This window comes from Carcharhinus amblyrhynchos, chromosome 12, assembly GCF_965287045.1.
Source record: "Carcharhinus amblyrhynchos chromosome 12, sCarAmb.v2.hapA, whole genome shotgun sequence".
In the NCBI taxonomy this organism is placed as follows: Eukaryota; Metazoa; Chordata; class Chondrichthyes; order Carcharhiniformes; family Carcharhinidae; genus Carcharhinus; species Carcharhinus amblyrhynchos.
The window spans coordinates 1,052,957-1,072,112 of NC_137335.1; the positions used below are offsets into that span (position 1 = coordinate 1,052,957).

At 44.0% G+C, this 19,156-nt stretch overlaps 1 protein-coding gene across 6 annotated transcripts in view; it reads left to right on the forward strand.

Annotated features, from left to right (window-relative positions):
- The window catches only part of ehbp1 (EH domain binding protein 1), a 302,265-nt gene that overhangs the window by 3,888 nt on the left and 279,221 nt on the right, over nt 1-19,156 (forward strand). The gene's annotated exons all lie outside the window — the stretch shown is intronic.

Sequence of the window (19,156 nt, forward strand, 5' to 3'; positions counted from 1 at the left end):
GAATGGAGGAGAGAGCCAAAGTAGAGTTAGATTTCAATTGCAGTACCAAAGAATTGCAAATATCTGCATCTCTGACAGTAGAAGAGAGCACGTTGCGTTTAATGTTATTTTCTTCCCTCCAACTCATTAATGTGCTAGACATTCTTTCTGAAGGTCATTCTGCTCTTTGTCAAACAGCAGTGGCCTCTTCAGGGGCTAGACATCTTATCTAGGTACTAGTAATTTGAAAATGAAAATAGTCCAATGTACATGTTGACTATTAAACAGTAACATGCTGCAAGTAGTAAAGTGCACATTAAACAGCTCCACACTGATTTTAAAATCAGAAGCTCTGATGAGATCAGCAGTTTGACAGATGATGGGAAAAGTGGAATTCAAAATGTGCTGATTCTCATTTCAGTGGCTGGGGAGTATGTTTAGCGCAGAGGGACTGTTTCTGGCCAGCTCTTTTGGGTCTGTGGCAGGTCCAGACCTGGATTTGTGGGTAGCTGCGTGTCAGATCTATAACTGTAGATCAATTATTGATCAACTATTAATAGCAGGAGTAAATGAGGCTGCTGCTGCTGAATGGAAGGTGGGTGGATGGGTGGAGTTCATGCTGTGTTAGGGCAGATGATCAATGTTTCCCTGTACCATCATACTGAGAGCTTATTAAAACATTTCCTGTATTCGGATGTTTTAATGAATGTTCCAGTGTTCTGGGAATAATGACGTTAACCTGATTAAGATGCACGTGTGCTTCACATTAACCAGTTCCACTTTTTGACATCAAATCTGAAATATTTCTTATAACCATAGTTATACTGAGTTTTGGAAGTAAGAAAATATATAATAATCCTTGGTTCATTTAAAAACACTTTGTAGATATAATATTCAGTGTAATTTTAAATGAATATTGCTCATAAAACTTGCATTGAGAAGGATTATAAACTTAATTCAAATTTCATGTATTATAATATGCTTGTTAATTTATTTGCATATTTTCAGATTAGTAATAATACAAATCCAGAAAATAATTATTGAAAGTAAAAGTATAATGGTTTTCCAAATGCTTTGCACTGTATTGTCAGCATCTAGGTATGTATCTGCTTTTGGAAAAAGATTGTTGCTGCTATTGGCATAGAACTCCTACAGTGTGGAAAGAGGCCATTTGGCCCAGTGAATCTGCACCAACTCGCTGAAAGAGCATCCCATCCTTCTACCCTATCCCCATAACTCTGCGCATTTACAATGGCTAATTCACATAACCAACATATCTTTGGTCTGTGGGGGGAGACTAGAGCACTCGGAGGAGACCGATGCAGACATAGGCAGAATGTGCGAACTCCAAAAAGTCACCCAAGGCCAGAATTGAACCTGTATCCCCGGTGCTGTTAAGTAATTGTGCTAATCACAGCGCCACAATGCCATCTGTATTTAAATCCCATAGTGAACTGAGGCATAGATTAGTACAAACCTAACACTAATTGATCAGAATGCTTTTATGCACTTTTTTATTCTAATAGGCCCATGGGAGCAATAGTATTGGGATCTTAGAATCCCTACACTACAGTACATTCGGCCCATCAACTCTGCACCAACCCTCTGACACAGTATCTTGCCCAGACCCTCTTCCTTTCCCTATCCTCGCTTACTATGGCCGATCCATTTAACCAGCACTTCTTTGGGACTGTGGGAGGAAATCGGAGCATCTGGAGCTAACACAGGGAGAACGTGCAAACTCCACACAGACAGTTATCTGAGACCAGATTTGAATCCAGGTCCCTGGCGTTGTGAGGCAGCAGTGCTAACCACTGTGCCACCCCAATTATTTTGTGAGCAAGTAGCCTTACACTGTGAGGCACAATAGCTAGTTGTATGGAGGGGTATGGGAATGTTCTGTCTAAACTATAAAAATGACATTCAAATCATTTACTAGTCACCTGACTATCAAGTGTTTGGAAGTCTTGAATTAGATCTTGACCATCTGTCCTTGTATATTTTTAAAATTCCTTTTGGAGATTTTTATTGTGCTCGAGCTGGAAAATTTTACTGTCCTGATCCATATCGTGCCACAGGAAATGCTTCACATCATGATACTAATTTGCAAGTTAAAATTAGGCCTGTTAACTGGAAAAGACTTGGGCTACTGATAAATAATTTTGGTTTACAAAGAATTGCAAATCCCCTCGAGGTGACGAGATATTTTACCTGATCGGGCAAGTCAGATATGTTAAAGAATGAAAACAAAGTTAAATGAATGTGTAACAGTCATCTAAATTCTAGAGAGATAGCAACTCTGGAATTACTTCAAGATGTTTTCTTCCCTTAAAACACACTTATTTTCACAGAATGGTTTTGTCCAGTATCTGCCAATTCATTCCATATGTTAAATATAATACAAAGTATTCTGTAGTTGATTACCTGGGAGTAAAGATGCCACAGGATTGAAGATGCTTTTTGATGATGCAGGTCACAGAGTAATATGCAGCCAAACTAAATTGTATAACCAGTGATCACCTCAGTTTGGCATGTATGTGTCTCTCTGAATGTTTCAGACACTCAGCTGGGTGGGCATCAATTTTTTTATTTGTCCACCGTCATTGATGAGGACCTCGATACCATTAATCATTTTGAGGCTGGTTGCGGTGTGTCCAAAGGTGGCTGATCAGGCCAGTTCGGGCATGGAATGACCTGGCACATATTGGACAGACTTGTGTAGACACTGTAGTTGTTGCGCTGGTGGCTCTGGACTTGCGTAGTTTCAGCAAAACACCTTGTTTCGTAAGCTTGACAGTCTTTGTGGGTGAGGCAGTGCCAGGTAGGGCAGTTTTGTGCCATCATTTCCCAGGTGGTCGTGTCAATGTCAAGTGACTTCAGGGAGGCCTTGAGTGTGTCTTTGAAATGTTTCTTCTGCCCTCCATGTGAGCGTCTTCCAGCAGAAAGTTCCCCAAAAAGGAGCTGCTTGGGTATGCACTCATCTGACATACGAATGACATGACCTGCCCACCGGGTCTGCGCTCTCATCAGCAGTGTGTGGACTGATGGTAGACTTGCTCTAGAGAGAACTTCTGTGTCTGGTACTTTGTCTTGCCATTGGATGTGTAATATTCTGCAAAGACAATATTACGGGTGGGCATCATATGCAAAGGTCAAAATACAAATGGGAATTATTTCTATAATAGTGCAATATTTCTGCAGGCATTTTAGTTGAAAACATTGTTGAAGATTTGTGATAGTTTCATGATGAGAATGGTATTTAAATGCAGTGAGGTACTGCTTCTTACAGTGAGAGACTTTGATCCCCCTCCATATTGTCATTAACATGCCAACTTTTAATTACATTATTTGCAAGCACTAGGTTAGCATCTACATGTGCTAACACCCAATTATACTGCACCACTTTCACCACTGATATACTTTAATAATGTTTCATCTGTCAAGTGTCCACCTATTTCACTAGTTTTTCTGTTCTCGCAAAGTATATTACTATCTTCCTACTGCACTTCAATTTACATTTTACTGCAGACATTTTGAAATTATGTCCTGTAGCCCGAAGCCTAAGTCATTTAGATGGATCAAACACAGCAGCAGACCTAATATTGGGAAACTCTACTGTATATGGCACCTATCTTTCTACACTCTGAAAAATATGACAACTCTGTTTTCAATTTCTTGACTAATGCTGCATCCATGCTGCTGCTTTTATCCTAAGGAGTTTAATTTTATTAATAAGCCTATTAAGTGACGCTTTAAACTTCTGTTGAAAGTCCTAATGCACAACATCAATTGTGCTGCCCATTGAGACCTCATCAAAAACTCAATCAAGTTAGTCAAACATGATTTTCCCTTAACAAATTTGAGCTGGCTCTCCATTAGTCCATGCATGTCCAGACAGCTGTTAATTTTCTCCTCGATTATTGCTTCTAAAGCTTCCCCACTATCAAATGAGCCACAGTTGCTGGGTTTGTTCTCTTCTTTCATTGAATAATGGTGTAACGTTTGCAATCATTGACTTCTGTGACACAACCCCTCTACCTAAGGAGGATTGGAAAATTGTAATCTGCCTCCTATCCTTGCTTACCTTGGCAACCTGGAATGCATCCCATTCGGACCCAGTGACTTAGCTACTTCAAACAATGCCAGCTTTCCCAGTGCCTTCTATTTATCTGTTTTTAAGTTCTTCCGTATCTTGGCATCCTTTTCATTTTCTGTAGCTTTGGTAAAGTCCCCTTTCTTCATAAACATCAAGGCAAAGTACATTTGATGTGATGAGGAATCATTTTTAAGTAATGTTTTTATTAGAAGCTTTCATTTTATATTTGCCACAAAGCATAACAGATCCCCAAATTCTAGTTCAGTACAGAGTGATCGTTATTCTATGTAAAAATACAGAAAAGACCAGCAAATATTCAAACAAAGGATTCTAATTATTGAACAATGCAGTTAGCATCTCCTCTTGAATGGATGAAGAAAGGATACACTCCTAGAAGATCTCAGGATAACAGGATACAATCATGAACACGTGGCCCTATGGTGCATATCCTTCACAGGATAACAGAGACAGAACTACAGGATAGCTAGGGTAATATTCAACCAACTGGACCCTAACTTAACATCCCAGGACCTCTGACCAATGAAAGGATTCCCCAGAGAAAAGGGGAACCACAGGATATGGCACAGTGATTAGCACTGCTGCCTCTCAGCGCCAGGATCCAGGTTCAATTCCTGGCTGGGGTCACTGACTGTGTAGAGTATGTACATTCTCCCTGTGTCTGCGTTTCATTTGATTTATTATTGTCACATGTATTAGTATACAGTGAAAAGTATTGTGCTACACAGACAAAGAATACCGTCCGTAGAGAAGGAAACAAGGGAGTGCAGAATGTAGTGTTACAGTCATAGCTAGGGTAGAGAAAGGTCAACTTAATGCAAGGTAAGTCCATTCAAAAGTCTGACTGCAGCATGGAAGAAAATGTTTTTGAGTCGGTTGGTATGTAACCTCAGACTTTTGTATCTTTTTGCGACAGAAGAAGGTGGAAGAGAGAATGTCCAGGTTGTAGGAGGTCCTTAATTATGCTGGCTGCTTTGCCGAGACAATGGAAGTGTAGACAGAGTCAATGGATGGGAGGCTGGTTTGCATGATGGACTGGTCTTCATTCATGACCTTTTGTAGTTCCTTGAGTTTTTTGTAGTTTCTTGTGGATTTCCTCCAGGTGCTCCGGTTTGCTGCCACAGTCCAAAGATGTGCAGGTTAGGTCGGTTGGCCATGCTAAGTTGTCCCTTAGTGTCCGAAGGACTAACTAAGTTAAATGCATGGGGTTATGTGGATAGGACTTGGGTGGGATTGTGGCCGGTGCAGACTTGCTGGGCTGAATGGCTGCCTTCTGCACTGTAGGACTCTATGATTCTATGATATCACCATGGTTACAGGATGTGGTGTGTCAGTGTGTGCTCTCACATACAGGAACCCGTTCACCAAGGATTTGTAATCCCCCCTAAGGCTCACAACACAACACACTTCCCTTCTCCAGCCATATCAGAGGCACCGATCAGTCTCCCTATCTCCGAAAAATTAAACTGTTTTCCACCAAGGAAACCCTGCTGACAAGGAGAAGAAGAATTGTTACAACACCCATTAACAGGCATCTTGGGCAGAGATCCCACCCTCTTCCTCCTGACAAGACAAGGGATACCCTCTAGGATTAACTATAACAAATCAGAGCCTATGTCAACACCCTACTCACCCTGACCAGTGAAACCCTAACCAGTGGATAACATGCTTACCATCCATTTCAGGAACCAAGTCATCAAATAACCACTACTGTCACCTGCGCAGCCAAACCAAAATAAAAGATCAACTTAACAAGGATAAGCCAGCTAGGCCCATGTGTGCACCAGAACATAATCCCCCCTACTCCAACAACACCAGAAACCCAATGACAAAAACAAAAAAGCCCAGACTTTTCCAGAATGCACAAACTGTCAACGATCTCAGGAAATGAGCATGAATTCCCAAATCCCATGATTTAAAAAAAAGAAAAATGTGACCCCAAAAATTCTAAAGGGAATTTTCTGCACCCACGAGGGCTGATAAGACCAGAGCAACCATTTTTACACAAAACCATCCACCTTCCACCCTGCTGTGATGCTTCTCGTCTAAAGTTAAAGTGAAGGGCACTCTCTGTGTAAATGCACAGATTACAGCACACACAAGAAAAAAACAAACTGGGTAAATTCTGCACAACCCTCGTGCCTTGCTGCCAGTGCTGCATATTCTCCAATGGACAGAAGTGAGACCCGCAAACAATTAAACCACAGCCTCCCTTGTTCTATTGTTGGAGCAGACTAGTGGATGAGCACCATTTAAAACTAAGGGGATAATCTTGACTTTTATAATATAACAGGTGACAATTGCCTCTGTGCCCATATATCAAATGTCTTGAGGAGTGTAAATATTATAGAGAGAGAGGTGCTGGAAGTCTTAAAGTGCATCAAGGTAGATGAATCTCCAGGACCTGATGAAGTGTATCCCAGGACATTGTGGGAGACTAGGGAGGAAATTGCTAGTCCCCTAGCAGAGATATTTGAATCGTCGATAGTCACAGGTGAGTTGCCTGAAGATTGGAGGGTGGCAAATGTTGTACATTTGTTTAAAAAGGGCTGCAGAAAAAAGCCTGGGAACTACAGGCCAGTGAGCCTCACATCTGTGGTGGGTAAATTATTGGAAGGTATTTTGAGAGACAGTATCTACAGGCATTTAGAGATGCAAGGACTGATTAGGGACAGTCAACATGGCTTTGTGAGTGGAAAATCATGTCTCTCAAATTTGATTGAGCTTTTTGGAGGGGTAACCAAGAAGGCAGATGAGGGCAGTGCAGTTGATGATGTCTACGTGGACTTTAGCAAGGCCTTTGATAAGGGTACCACATGGTAGGTTGTTGAATAAGGTTAAATCTCATGGGGTCCAGGGTGAGATATCTAAATGGATACAAAATTGGCTTCTTGACAGAAGGCAGATGGTGGTTGTAGAGAGTAGTTTTTCAAACTGGAGGCCTGTGACCAGCGGTGTGCCTTGGGGATCAGTGCTGGGCCCACTTTGTCATTTATATTAATGGTTTGGATCAGAATATAGGGGGCATGGTTAGTAAGTTTGCAGACGACACCAAGCTTGGTGGCGTCGTGGATAGTGAAAAAAGTTATCTCCGATTACAATGGGATCTTAATCAATTGGGCCAGTGGGCTGACGAATGGCAGATGGAGTTTAATGTAAATAAATGAGAGATGATGCATTTTGGTAGATTTAATCAGGGCAAGACTTACTCAGTTAACGGTAGGGCGTTGGGGAGAGTTACAGAACAAAGAGATCTAGGGGTACAGGTTCATAGTTCCTTGAAAGTGGAGTCACAGGTGGACAGAGTGGCGAAGAAGGCATTCAGCATGTTTGGTTTCATTGGTCAGAACATTGAATACAGGAGTTGGGATGTTTTGTTGAAGTTGTACAAGACATTGGCGAGGCCACGTGGAATACTGTGTGCAATTCTGGTCACCCTATTATAGAAAGGATATTATTAAACCGAAAGACAGCAGAAAAGGTCTACTAGTATGCTATGGGATTTGATGTTTGGAGATATAAGGAGAGACTGGATAGACTGGGACTTTTTTCTCACAAGCATAGAAGGCTGAGGGGTGATCTTAGAGGTCTGTAAAATAATGAGGGGCATAGATCAACTAGATGGTCAATATCTTTCCCCAAAGGTAGGGGAATCTAAAACTAAAGGCATAAGTTTAAGGTGAGAGGGAGAGGTACAGAAGTGTCCAGAGGGGCATTTTTTTCACATACAGGGTGGTGAGTGTCTGGAACAAGCTGCCAATAGTAGTAGTAGAGGCAGGTATAATTTTGTCCTTTAAGAAGTATTTAGACAGTTACATGGCTAAGATGGGTATAGAGGGATATGGGCCAAATGCGGGCAATTGGGATTAGCTTAGGGGTTTAAAAAAAAGGGTGGCATGGACAAGTTGGGCCAAAGGACCTGTTTCCATGCTGTAAACCTGTATGACTCCATACCCTTGTCAGGATAAAAGCCAGAATCACAAAATCAGGATTATGATTTCAAAGGAACAAAGTTCAGAATTAATAATTGCCAGATAATACAACTATGGAGCTTTAAATGGCCAAAACGATGACAGGCTTTGCAACATCTGGGAGCCGTCCAGAGTTTCAGCAAAACCTGTAGGCAAAGTGCGGACTGAGGATCTGGGGAGGGAGTATGAGAAGCTGGGAATGGAATTAAAAAGTAGAACCGACAAGGTGGTCGTCTCTGGGCTACTGCCTGAACTGAGTGCAGACGGGCGTAGGGTTGACAGGATAAAGGAAGTGAATGGGTGGCTCAGGGATTGGTGTGGGAGGAATGGGTTCGAATTTATGGGGCATTGGCACCAGTATTGGGGTAGGTGGGACTTGTTCGGGCGGGATGGGGTTGGTCTGAATCGTGCTGGGACCAGAGTGTTGGCGAATCGAGTAAAGAGGACTGTAGACAGGGCTTTAAACTAATTAGGGGGGGGGAGGGTGCGAGGGTAGGTGACGCTACGAGGTCTAAAGTTAAGGATAGGGTACAGGTAAGGGAAGAGGCCGAGGATGTCCCAATTGGTGGCGTTACGGCAAATAGGGTCCAGGTGAAGGCTGGGATGAAAGCGCTTTATCTGAATGCACGAAGCATTCGGAATAAAGTGGATGAGCTGGTGGCGCAGATCGACACAAATGGATACGATCTGGTGGCCATTACAGAGACGTGGCTGCAAGGTGACAGGGACTGGGAGATGAATGTACAGGGCTATCAAGTGTTTAGGAAGGATAGGCAGGAGGAAAGAGGGGGTGGCGTAGCTCTGCTGATTAAGGATAGTATCAAGGTGGTAGCAAGGGATGATATCGGAGCCAAAGAGCAGAAAGTGGAATTGTTGTGGGTGGAGATTAGGAACAGCAAAGGGAGGAAGACGCTGGTGGGTGTCGTCTATAGGCCCCCGAATAATGATCTGGAGGTGGGGCGGGCTGTTAACACGCAAATAAGTGCGGCGTGCAGGAATGGGACGGCAGTAGTTATGGGAGATTTCAATCTGCATATTGATTGGTCGACCCATGTTGGACGAGGTGGGCTCGAGGAGGAGTTCCTGGAATGCTGCCGGGATAATTTCCTTGAACAGTGTGTGTTGGAGCCGACGAGGGAGCGAGCTATCTTGGATCTGGTGCTATGTAATGAGGCGGGTAGAATTAGGGACCTTGCGGTGAAGGATCCTCTTGGAGAGAGTGATCATTGTATGGTGGCGTTTCTGGTGCAGATGGAGGAGGAGAAAGTGGGTTCCCGGACACGCGTCCTTTGTTTGAATAGAGGGGAGTATGGTAGGATGAGAGAAGAATTGGCGAATGTGGACTGGGGGAGTGCATTGGAAGGTAGGTCTGCTGAGGAGCAGTGGAGGATCTTTAAGGAGATCTTTCTTGGTGCTCAGCAGAAATTTATTCCGATGGTTAAAAAGGACAGTAGGAAGAGAGGTAATAAGCCGTGGATAACGAAGGAGGTGAAGGAAAGTGTTAAATTAAAAGCGGAGGAATTTAGAGTAGCTAAGAGTAGTGGGCGAGAAGAGGATTGGGAAAGGTTTAAATGTCAACAAAGATTGACAAAGAAGTTGATAAAGGAGGGTAGGAGAAGCTATGAGGCTGGGCTAGCACTTAATATAAAAAAGGATAGCAAGAGTTTTTATAAATATATAAAAAGGAAGAGGCTGGCTAGGGTGAACGTTGGTCCTTTAGAGGATGAGAAAGGGGACCTAGTGGTAGGGGATGGGGATATGGCTAAGGTCTTGAATAACTTTTTTGTTTCTGTCTTCACGGAGGAGGACGTGAATAATTTGCCGGGTGTTAGCGATGGAAAGGTGGTAGGAATGGAGGGTCTTAATGACATTACTGTTACTAGAGAGGTGGTGCTCGACAGACTGGAGGGGCTGATTGTGGACAAGTCCCCAGGACCGGATGGAATGCATCCGAGGGTTCTGAAAGAAATGGCGGAGGTGATAGTGGATGCCTTGGTGGTTATTTTCCAGACGTCGCTGGATTCCGGGGAAGTGCCGGAAGATTGGAAAACGGCTAATGTTACGCCGTTGTTTAAGAAGGGTGCCAGGCAAAAGGCGGGGAATTATAGGCCGGTTAGTTTAACGTCTGTGGTAGGTAAAATGTTAGAATCCGTCATTAAGCAGGAAATTGCGAGGCATCTTGAAGGGAATTGCTTGATAGGGCGGACGCAACACGGTTTCATTAAAGGGAAGTCGTGTCTGACAAATTTACTGGAGTTCTATGAGGATGTGTCTAGGGCAGTGGATAGAGGAGAGCCGGTGGATGTGGTCTTTCTGGATTTTCAGAAGGCGTTTGACAAGGTACCTCACAAGAGGTTATTGCAGAAGGTCAGGGGACATGGAGTTGGGGGTAGGGTGTTAGCGTGGATAGAGGATTGGTTGTCAAATAGGAGGCAGAGAGTGGGGGTCAATGGGTGCTATTCGGATTGGCGGTTGGTGACTAGTGGGGTGCCCCAGGGGTCGGTGCTGGGGCCTCAGCTATTTACCATTTATATAGATGATCTGGAGGAGGGAACCGAGTGCAGGGTGTCGAAATTTGCTGATGACACCAAGATTGGGGGAAAGGCAAATTGTGCGGAGGGTGTGGAGAGTCTGCAGAAGGATCTAGATAGGCTGGGCGAATGGGCCAGGAAATGGCAAATGGAATTTAATGTTGGCAAGTGTGAGGTGGTCCACTTTGGTAGGAAGAATGGTAGGAAGGACTATTCCTTACGTGGCGAAAAACTGCAGCAGGCGACGGTGCAGAGGGACCTCGGGGTCCTTGTGCATGAGTCGCAAAAACCCAGCTTGCAGGTGCAGCAGGTGGTCAGGAAGGCGAATGGGATGCTGGCCTTCATAGCGAGGGGGATTGAATATAAAAGTAGGGAGGTCTTGCTGCAGCTGTATAGGGCATTGGTGAGGCCGCAGCTGGAGTACTGTGTGCAGTTTTGGGCGCCGCACCTGCGCAAGGATATTTTGGCCCTGGAGGGAGTGCAGAGGAGGTTTACTAGGCTGATACCGGAGTTGAGGGGATTGAGCTATGAGGAGAGGCTGAATAAACTAGGCTTGTACTCGTTAGAGTTTAGAAGAATGAGGGGAGATCTCATTGAGACGTATAAGATGATGAATGGGATGGATAGGATAGAGGTGGAGAGACTCTTCCCGCTCAAAAAAGACAGTAGGACTAGGGGGCACAGCCTCAAGATAAAGGGGAGGCGGTTTAGAACGGAGTTGAGGAGGAACTTCTTCACTCAAAGGGTGGTGAATCTCTGGAATTCTCTGCCCGTTGAAGTGGTGGAGGCTGCCTCGCTAAATATTTTTAAGAAGCGGGTTGATGGGTTCTTGATAAGAGAGGGGATTAAGGGTTATGGGGAGAGGGCGGGAAAGTGGAACTGAGCCAGAACAGATCAGCCATGATCTTATTGAATGGCGGGGCAGGCTCGAAGGGCTAGATGGCCTACTCCTGCTCCTATTTCTTATGTTCTTATGTTCTTATGTTCTGTGCCCCTCTGCTATGTCATCATCCTGAAGCTCTGGCAAAGAAAAGCCAGCAGATGACAAGGACCCAGCACATTCAGTTGCCTCCAATCTTTCTTGACAAACACCGAGGACATGACAATGTAAGTCCGGTGGTAGGGCTGTGAACTGACTTGAAGCCCAGATACAATGCACTTTATTGAATTTAAGCCTCCAGTGCTCAAATCCAGGTTGTGAAAGCACGGTCACCAATTCTCAAACTCAGCTGAGAATTTGTCCCCAGGACCCCTCGGGAGACTGGACACATGGATAGTCCTTTGCCAGTCTCATCTCCCCGAGTCAGCCAGGATGTACAGATGTAGCAGGATTTCCAACTGAAGGTGAGCCTTCACTGAGGAAACTGCCCTCTCCATTTGACAGGATTCTCTTCGCAGCTTCATCCGTTCTCTTTAGGGTATCTCGCAGCTCATCAATATGAGCAGGAGAGCTTCATGTTTTTAGGTGTCCAGATCACCAACAACCTGTCTTGGTCCCCCCATGCCGACATTATAGTTAAGAAAGCCCACCAATACCTCTACTTTCTCAGAAGACTAAGGAAATTTGGCATGTTAGCTACAACTCTCACCAACTTTTACAGATGCACCATAGAAAGCATCCTTGCTGGTTGTATCACAGCTTGGTATGGCTCCTGCTCTGCCCAAGACTGCAAGAAACTAAAAGTTATGAACATGGCCCAGTCCATCATGCAAATCAGCCTCCCATCCGTTGAATCTACACTTTCCACTGCCTTAGAAAAGCAGCCAGCGTAATTGAGGACCCGACGCACACCAGCCATTCTCTCTTCCACATTCTTCCATCGGGAAAAAGATACAATGGTCTGAGGTCACGTACCAACTGACTGAAGAACAGCTTCTTCCCTGCTGCTGTCAGACTTTTGAATGGACCCACCTCATATTAAGTTGATCTTTCTCTACACTCTAGCTATGATTGTAACACTACATTCTGCATCACCTTTCCTTCTCTATGAATGGTATGCTTTGTATAGCATGCAAGAAACCATACTCTTCACTATATACTAATACGTGTGACAATAATAAATCAAATCAAAAATCTGTGCCGGGGAGCAGAGACTTCATGCTTTCGCTCATAATAGCGACCATTATCTTGATGGCAACAGAATCACCAAAACAGCCTTCAACGAAAACCTGAAAGATGACCTTAGAGAAATCTTTTTAAAAATCTGAAAGGTTTTGATAGAATGGATACAAAGTCTATGATTCCTCTTGAGGAGATGAGATAATGAACTCGAGGTCACCAATATAAGATAATCAGCAAGAATTCCTGAGGGAATTCCAAAGAAACATCTTTACCCAGAGAGTGGTGAGAACGGGAACTCGCTACCACAGGCGTGGTGGAAGTGAATAGGGTGGGTGTATCTAAGGGGAAACTAGAAAGATACAAGAGGAAGAAGAGACTAGATTGTTGCAGTGATAGATTTTGATGAGGAAGGATGGGAGGTAGCTCGACTGGAGCATAAATACTGACAAAGGCTGGTTGGGGTGAACAGCCTGTTTCTGTGGCTTTATCCTATGTAATCCAGTGCAATGATGTGCTTCCAAGTCTAGTATAGTCCAAAACCCAGAAAAGCAGCAGTGTGACATTCCTTCTATTTTGTGCTCAAGGTACATGGCTGTTGAGATTGAGAACTACACAAGCTCATTTCATAAAGACCATTTATAAGCAGCAGTTTGCCTGGCAAACTGACTAATCTCACATTTATGTGTATCATTTAACTAGTCATGCTTTCTTAACATCTATGCATGTGAAAAGTCAAATCTTTGGGTAAAATTGGGGCCTGGAGATTTATTTGGACTCATTTAAAGTTATAGATCCTGGCTATTTTTATGTTTCTATTATTATTTCCCATCCTGGCATTTATAATAGTACCTAAGTAATTGTGACACGCAGTAATTAGACCCTCTTGCCAGTCGTTACTCTGTATTACCCCATGGGGAGGGTATAATTATAGTGACAAGTTTACAGAGGAAGATATCATTATAACTGTGAAATTTATAAGGGAAAAGGTGATGGGAAGTTTTTAGATATGATGATATTTCATAGCTAGAATTAGATGAAGTTGTCACATATACCATTTGTGACGTTGGTATGCTTTTTATCCTGAAAGTTTAGTATGATTGTATTAATATTTTAGTACACAAAACCTTTTGTTCCCCAAAGTGTTTGAGAGTTTTCATTGAAAAAACTGGAAATTATAATGGGATTTCTTTTTTACTGAAAATGTCAAAGTGCAATAATTTAAAAAAAAAGTTTTTGTGTTTCTTTGTGAGAGTTGAATTGTAAATGAAACCAGAGCTGCTCTGGTTTCCTCCTACAATCCAATGATGTGTAGGGTGGGTGGATTGACAATGCTAAATTTCCCCTTAGTGTCGGGGGCTAACATGGGGTTACAAGGGTAGGGCCTGGGTGGGATAGTTGTCAGTGCAAGCTCGATGGGTTGAATAGCCTCCTTCTGCAATGCAGGAATTCAATGAATTATGAACCAGAACTTAAACGTACATAGTAATGAGGGGAGAACTGGCTAAGGTTAATTGGGTAAATAGACTGAAAGGTATGGTGGTGACTGAACAATGGAAGACACGTGAATAAACAATTCAACAAAAAAATTGAAAAAAAACCTCATCGAGAAAGACTCGTGTGGCTTTTTCAGGAAATTAAGGATATTAAAAGAAGAGGCTTGCAATGTTGCAAAAAGTCTGAGGATTGGGTGGGTTTTAGAAACCAACAAGGGAGACCAAAAAATTTACAAGCAAAATTAATGAGAGTAAGCTTGCCGAGAATGTAAAAACATAACATAAGAAATAGGAGCAGGAGTAGGCCATCTAGCCCTTCGAGCCTGCCCCGCCATTCAGTAAGATCATGGCTGATCTGAAGTGGCTCAGTTCCACTTTCCCGCTTTCTCCCCATAACCCTTAATCCCCTTGCCCACCAAAGGGGATTAGAACAGTACGAGTTCCAGAAGTATATAAAAAGGAAAAGAGTAGCTCAACTAAACATTGGTCCTTTAGAAGCAGAGATCATAAAATCCTACAGTGCAGAAGGAGGCCATTCGGCCCATCGAGTCTGCATCAACCACAATCTCACCCAGGCCCTATCTCTGTAACCCTGTGCATTTATCCCAGCTAGTTCCCCTGACACTAAGGGGCAATTTAGCATGGTCAATCCATCTAACCTGCACATCTTTGGACTATGGGAAGAAACTGGAGCACCCAGAGGAAACCCATGCAAACACAGACGGTGACCTAAGCCGAGAATCGATTGTGGGTCCCCTCCCTGCTGTGAGGCAGCAGTGCTAACCTCTGTGCCACCATGATCATAGGGGATGAACAAATAGTGGATGCATTGAACAGATAGTTTAGAATCATAGAATCCCTACAGTGCAGAGGAGGCCATTCAGCCCATTGAGCCTGTACTGACAGCAGTCCCACCCAGACCCTATTCTTGTAACCGGACGTATTTATCCTGCTAATCCCCTGACACGAAAGGGCCGATTTAGCATGGCTAATCCACCTAACCTGCACATCATTTTGTCTGTCTTTGCAGTAAAAGACCAGTTTCACAGTTTCGTTAAGGGGAAGTCATGTCTGACGAATTTATTGGAGTTCTTTGAGGATGTGTCTAGGGCGGTGGATAGAAGAGAGCCGGTGGATGTGGTGTTTCTTGATTTTCAGAAGGTGTTTGATAAGGTGCCTCACGAGGTTATTACAGAAGGTCAGGGGACATGGAGTTGGGGGTAGGGTGTTAGTGTGGATAGGGGATTGGCTGTCAAATAGGAGGCAGCGAGTGGGGGTCAATGGGTGCTATTCGGATTGGCGGTTGGTGACTAGTGGAGTGCCCCAGGGGTCGGTGCTGGGGCCTCAGCTACTTACCACTTATATAGATGATCTGGAGGAGGGAACCGAGTGTAGGGTGTCGAAATTTGCTGATGACACCAAGATTGGAGGAAAGGCAAATTGTGTGGAGAGTCTGCAGAAGGATCTAGATAGGCTGGGCGAATGGGCCAGGAACTGGCAAATGGAATTTAATGTTGGCAAGTGTGAAGTTGTCCACTTTGGTAGGAATAATGGTAGGAAGGACTGTTACTTACGTGGCAAAAAACTGCAGTATGCGACGGTGCAGAGGGACCTCGGGGTCCTTGTGCATGAGTCGCAAAAACCCAGCCTGCAGGTGCAGCAGGTGGTCAGGAAGGCAAATGGGATGCTGGCCTTCATAGCGAGGGGGATTGAATATAAAAGTAGGGAGGTCTTGCTGCAACTGTACAGGGCACTGGTGAGGCTGCAGCTGGAGTACTGTGTGCAGTTTTGGTCGCCGCACTTACGCAAGGATATTTTGGCCTTGGAGGGAGTGCAGAGGAGGTTTACTAGGCTGATGCCGGAGTTGAGGGGGTTGAGCTATGAGGAGAGGCTGAATAAACTAGGCTTGTACTCGTTAGAGTTTAGAAGAATGAGGGGAGATCTCATTGAGACGTATAAGATGATGAATGGGATGGATAGGATAGAGGTGGAGAGGCTCGTCCTGCTCAGAAAGGACAGTAGGACTAGAGGGCACAGCCTCAAGATAAAGGGGGGGGGGGGGGCGGTTTAGAACGGAGTTGAGGAGGAACTTCTTCACTCAAAGGGTGGTGAATCTCTGGAATTCTCTACCCGTTGAAGTGGTGGAGGCTACCTCGCTAAATATATTTAAGACGCGCGTTGATAGGTTTTTGATAGGCAAGGGGATTAAGGTTATGGGGAGAGGGCGGGAATGTGGAACTGAGACACGACAGATCAGCCATGATCTTATTGAATGGCGGGGCAGGCTCGAAGGGCTAGATGGCCTACTCCTGCTCCTATTTCTTATGTTCTCATGTTCATATCAGAAATTGACGGTAACCTAGGAGCTAAAAGGAGCAAAGAAATTCATATGAACACAGAAAGAACATTGGAAAAACTTGAAGGACAAAAATCTAACAAATCCCCAGGACCTTATAACTTACACCCTAGGATTCTAAAAGCGATAGCAGATGCACTGGCTATGATTTTCCAAAATTTCATAGATTTGGGAATGGTCTTGTCAGAGTTGGCAAGTGTTACACCACTTTTCAAGAAAGGAGCGAGAGGGAAAAAACAGCCCAGTTAGCTTAACATTAGTTATTGGGAAAATGTTGGAATCTGTTATTAAGGAAGTCTTAACAATGCACTTAGAAAAGCATAGTATAACTAGAACATGGCTTTAAAGGGAAATCCTCTTTGACAAATTTTATGAGTTTAGTGTAGATAAATGGGAACCAGTAGATATAGCATACCTGGATTTCAGGTGCCACATGAAAGATTAATGGGCAAGATCAGGGTCTGTGGAGTTAGGGGTAATATATAGAGGTAAAGTTTCCAAAATCTAGATGACCATAGGCTACTCTGCTCCTTCTAGCCCTAGAAACCTGAATGTCCTTCCTGCTATGGTGATTTCGGGCATCTCACTGATCAAAATCTTCATTTCTGTCTGTCAGCTGTGAAAATTTTGTGGTGGCCTGGTCAATTTAATTTCCATATCCCCTGGACACCTGGAAGCTTCCAAATCCCAGCAGAAGGGATTCCCTTTCTCTCTGTAAGAACCCGCAGATGTTTCAAGTCCTCTGACTGACAGTAGAAGTCACTTTCACTGGGGGTTCCCTTCTTCACAGTTGCTCACTCCATCCCATTCTTCTAACACATCATGTATTTCAAGTCTCTGAGCCTCGGTAGAAAGCTCAAAGCCTTTGAAATCCCTTTGAAAAGCTTTATTTGCACTTGATTTCAGTCCATTCCTTTTAACTCTCCAACTGCTGCTTGTGGTCACAGATTTAGGCAACTTCACAATCAGTTAAGTGCTTTTGTGTAGCATTGTGGTTAGGAACAATGCAGTAGGGTACTTGAAATGCAGTCAATGGTGAAGGGAAAGAGCAATAAATAAAGCTGACTACCTGCTGTCTAAAAACCATTAAGCTGTCAATCAGTGTATGCTGAAAGGGCACGGGGGTGGGATGGTGGTCAGGAGGGCATCCGGTCACCACCTGCATGGTCTAAAGGGGCAGATCCATTATTTTACTGGTGGGGCGTGGATGCTGGCTTTCAGGGATTGGCAGTGCTCTCATCAGAGGGAAGGGTGGGGATCTTTGGGGCAGGGGAACCTCTCTGAATGCAGAGGTCAGGCTGCCCTTTAAAAACAGCACCCCGATCTCACTGAAGGCAGGCTGGTCAGTGTGCCTCCCATTATGCATATTTTTACATGCTAAAGGTGGGTGAATCCCACCTAGGAAACCCTGCCAATGCCAGCAGGAACCACTCTGGTTTTCCCACAGGTGGCAGCACTTTGGTTTTTTATCTGTAGAATCGTGGCCTGTCTTTTCTCCTCATTTGACTATTTTCCTTGTTGAAATCTTTGTCCTGATCCTACTTCTGACCTCCATCACAATGAGAGTATCGTTACTATAATTCCAATCTGAAACATTTCATTATCCTTCATATTATTTTAATTCCATCTAATCTTAGAATCATACAATCCCTATAGTACAGAAGGAGGCCATGCGTCCATCAAGTCTGTATCGACCGCAATCCCACCCAGGCCCTTTCGCCATAACCCCACATATTTACCCTGCTAATGCCCCTGTCACTAGGGTCAATTTAGCATGGCCAATCCACATAATCTACACATCTTTGGATACTCTTTTCCTTCCATCCCAGACCCTTATTTATAGAGATCCACTAAAAAATCCTAAGTCTACCATACTTTGGTTCTTCCTGTCTTGCCTGCATGCCTGCAAGGATTGCAATCCCTTCTGTGGTGAACCTTCAGAGGGTTCAGTGTGGCACAGTGGTTAGCATGCTGCCTCACAGTGCCAGAGACCTGGGTTCGATTCCCAGTTTGGGTCTGTACACAGTCTGCATGTTCTCCCTGTGCCTGTATGGGTTTCCTCCGGGTGCTCTGCTTTCCTCCCAGTGTCCGAAAGACATGCTGATTAGGTGTATCATCTGAGCTAAATTCTCTCTCAGTACCTGAACAGGCGCCGGGGGGTGGCAACTAGGGGATTTTCACAGTAACTTCATTGCAGTGTTAATGTAAGCCTACTTGTGACATAATAAATAAACGTCAAACTCTCACATCTTCTTGATGTTCCTCGATCAAGGCTTTCTTACATCTACATTTCCCGTGTCACTCACTTCCTCCCATTTCTCACAGCAAAGACAGAATCATGTTCAACAATCACAAGGTGCTATGGCCACCAACCATATCTTTCTTCATTCCCCTATCTACTCTCTGGATGTACTCTTCTCTCGGGGATATCCTTGTTCTCTGTTATCACCATTTCTGCTTTCTCTTTCTCTGCTAATTTGCCATGCAATCATAGTGACATATCTCATTTTGTCCCCTCTTGAGCCATTGTCCAGGGCTACTGCACTCCAATGTGAGACAGTGATTTGTATGTTCTCCAATCTAATATTTCAGCTCACAATGCAATCTGCTCTACAATAGGGAGATTAAATGTTGGTGAGTGATTGTTTTG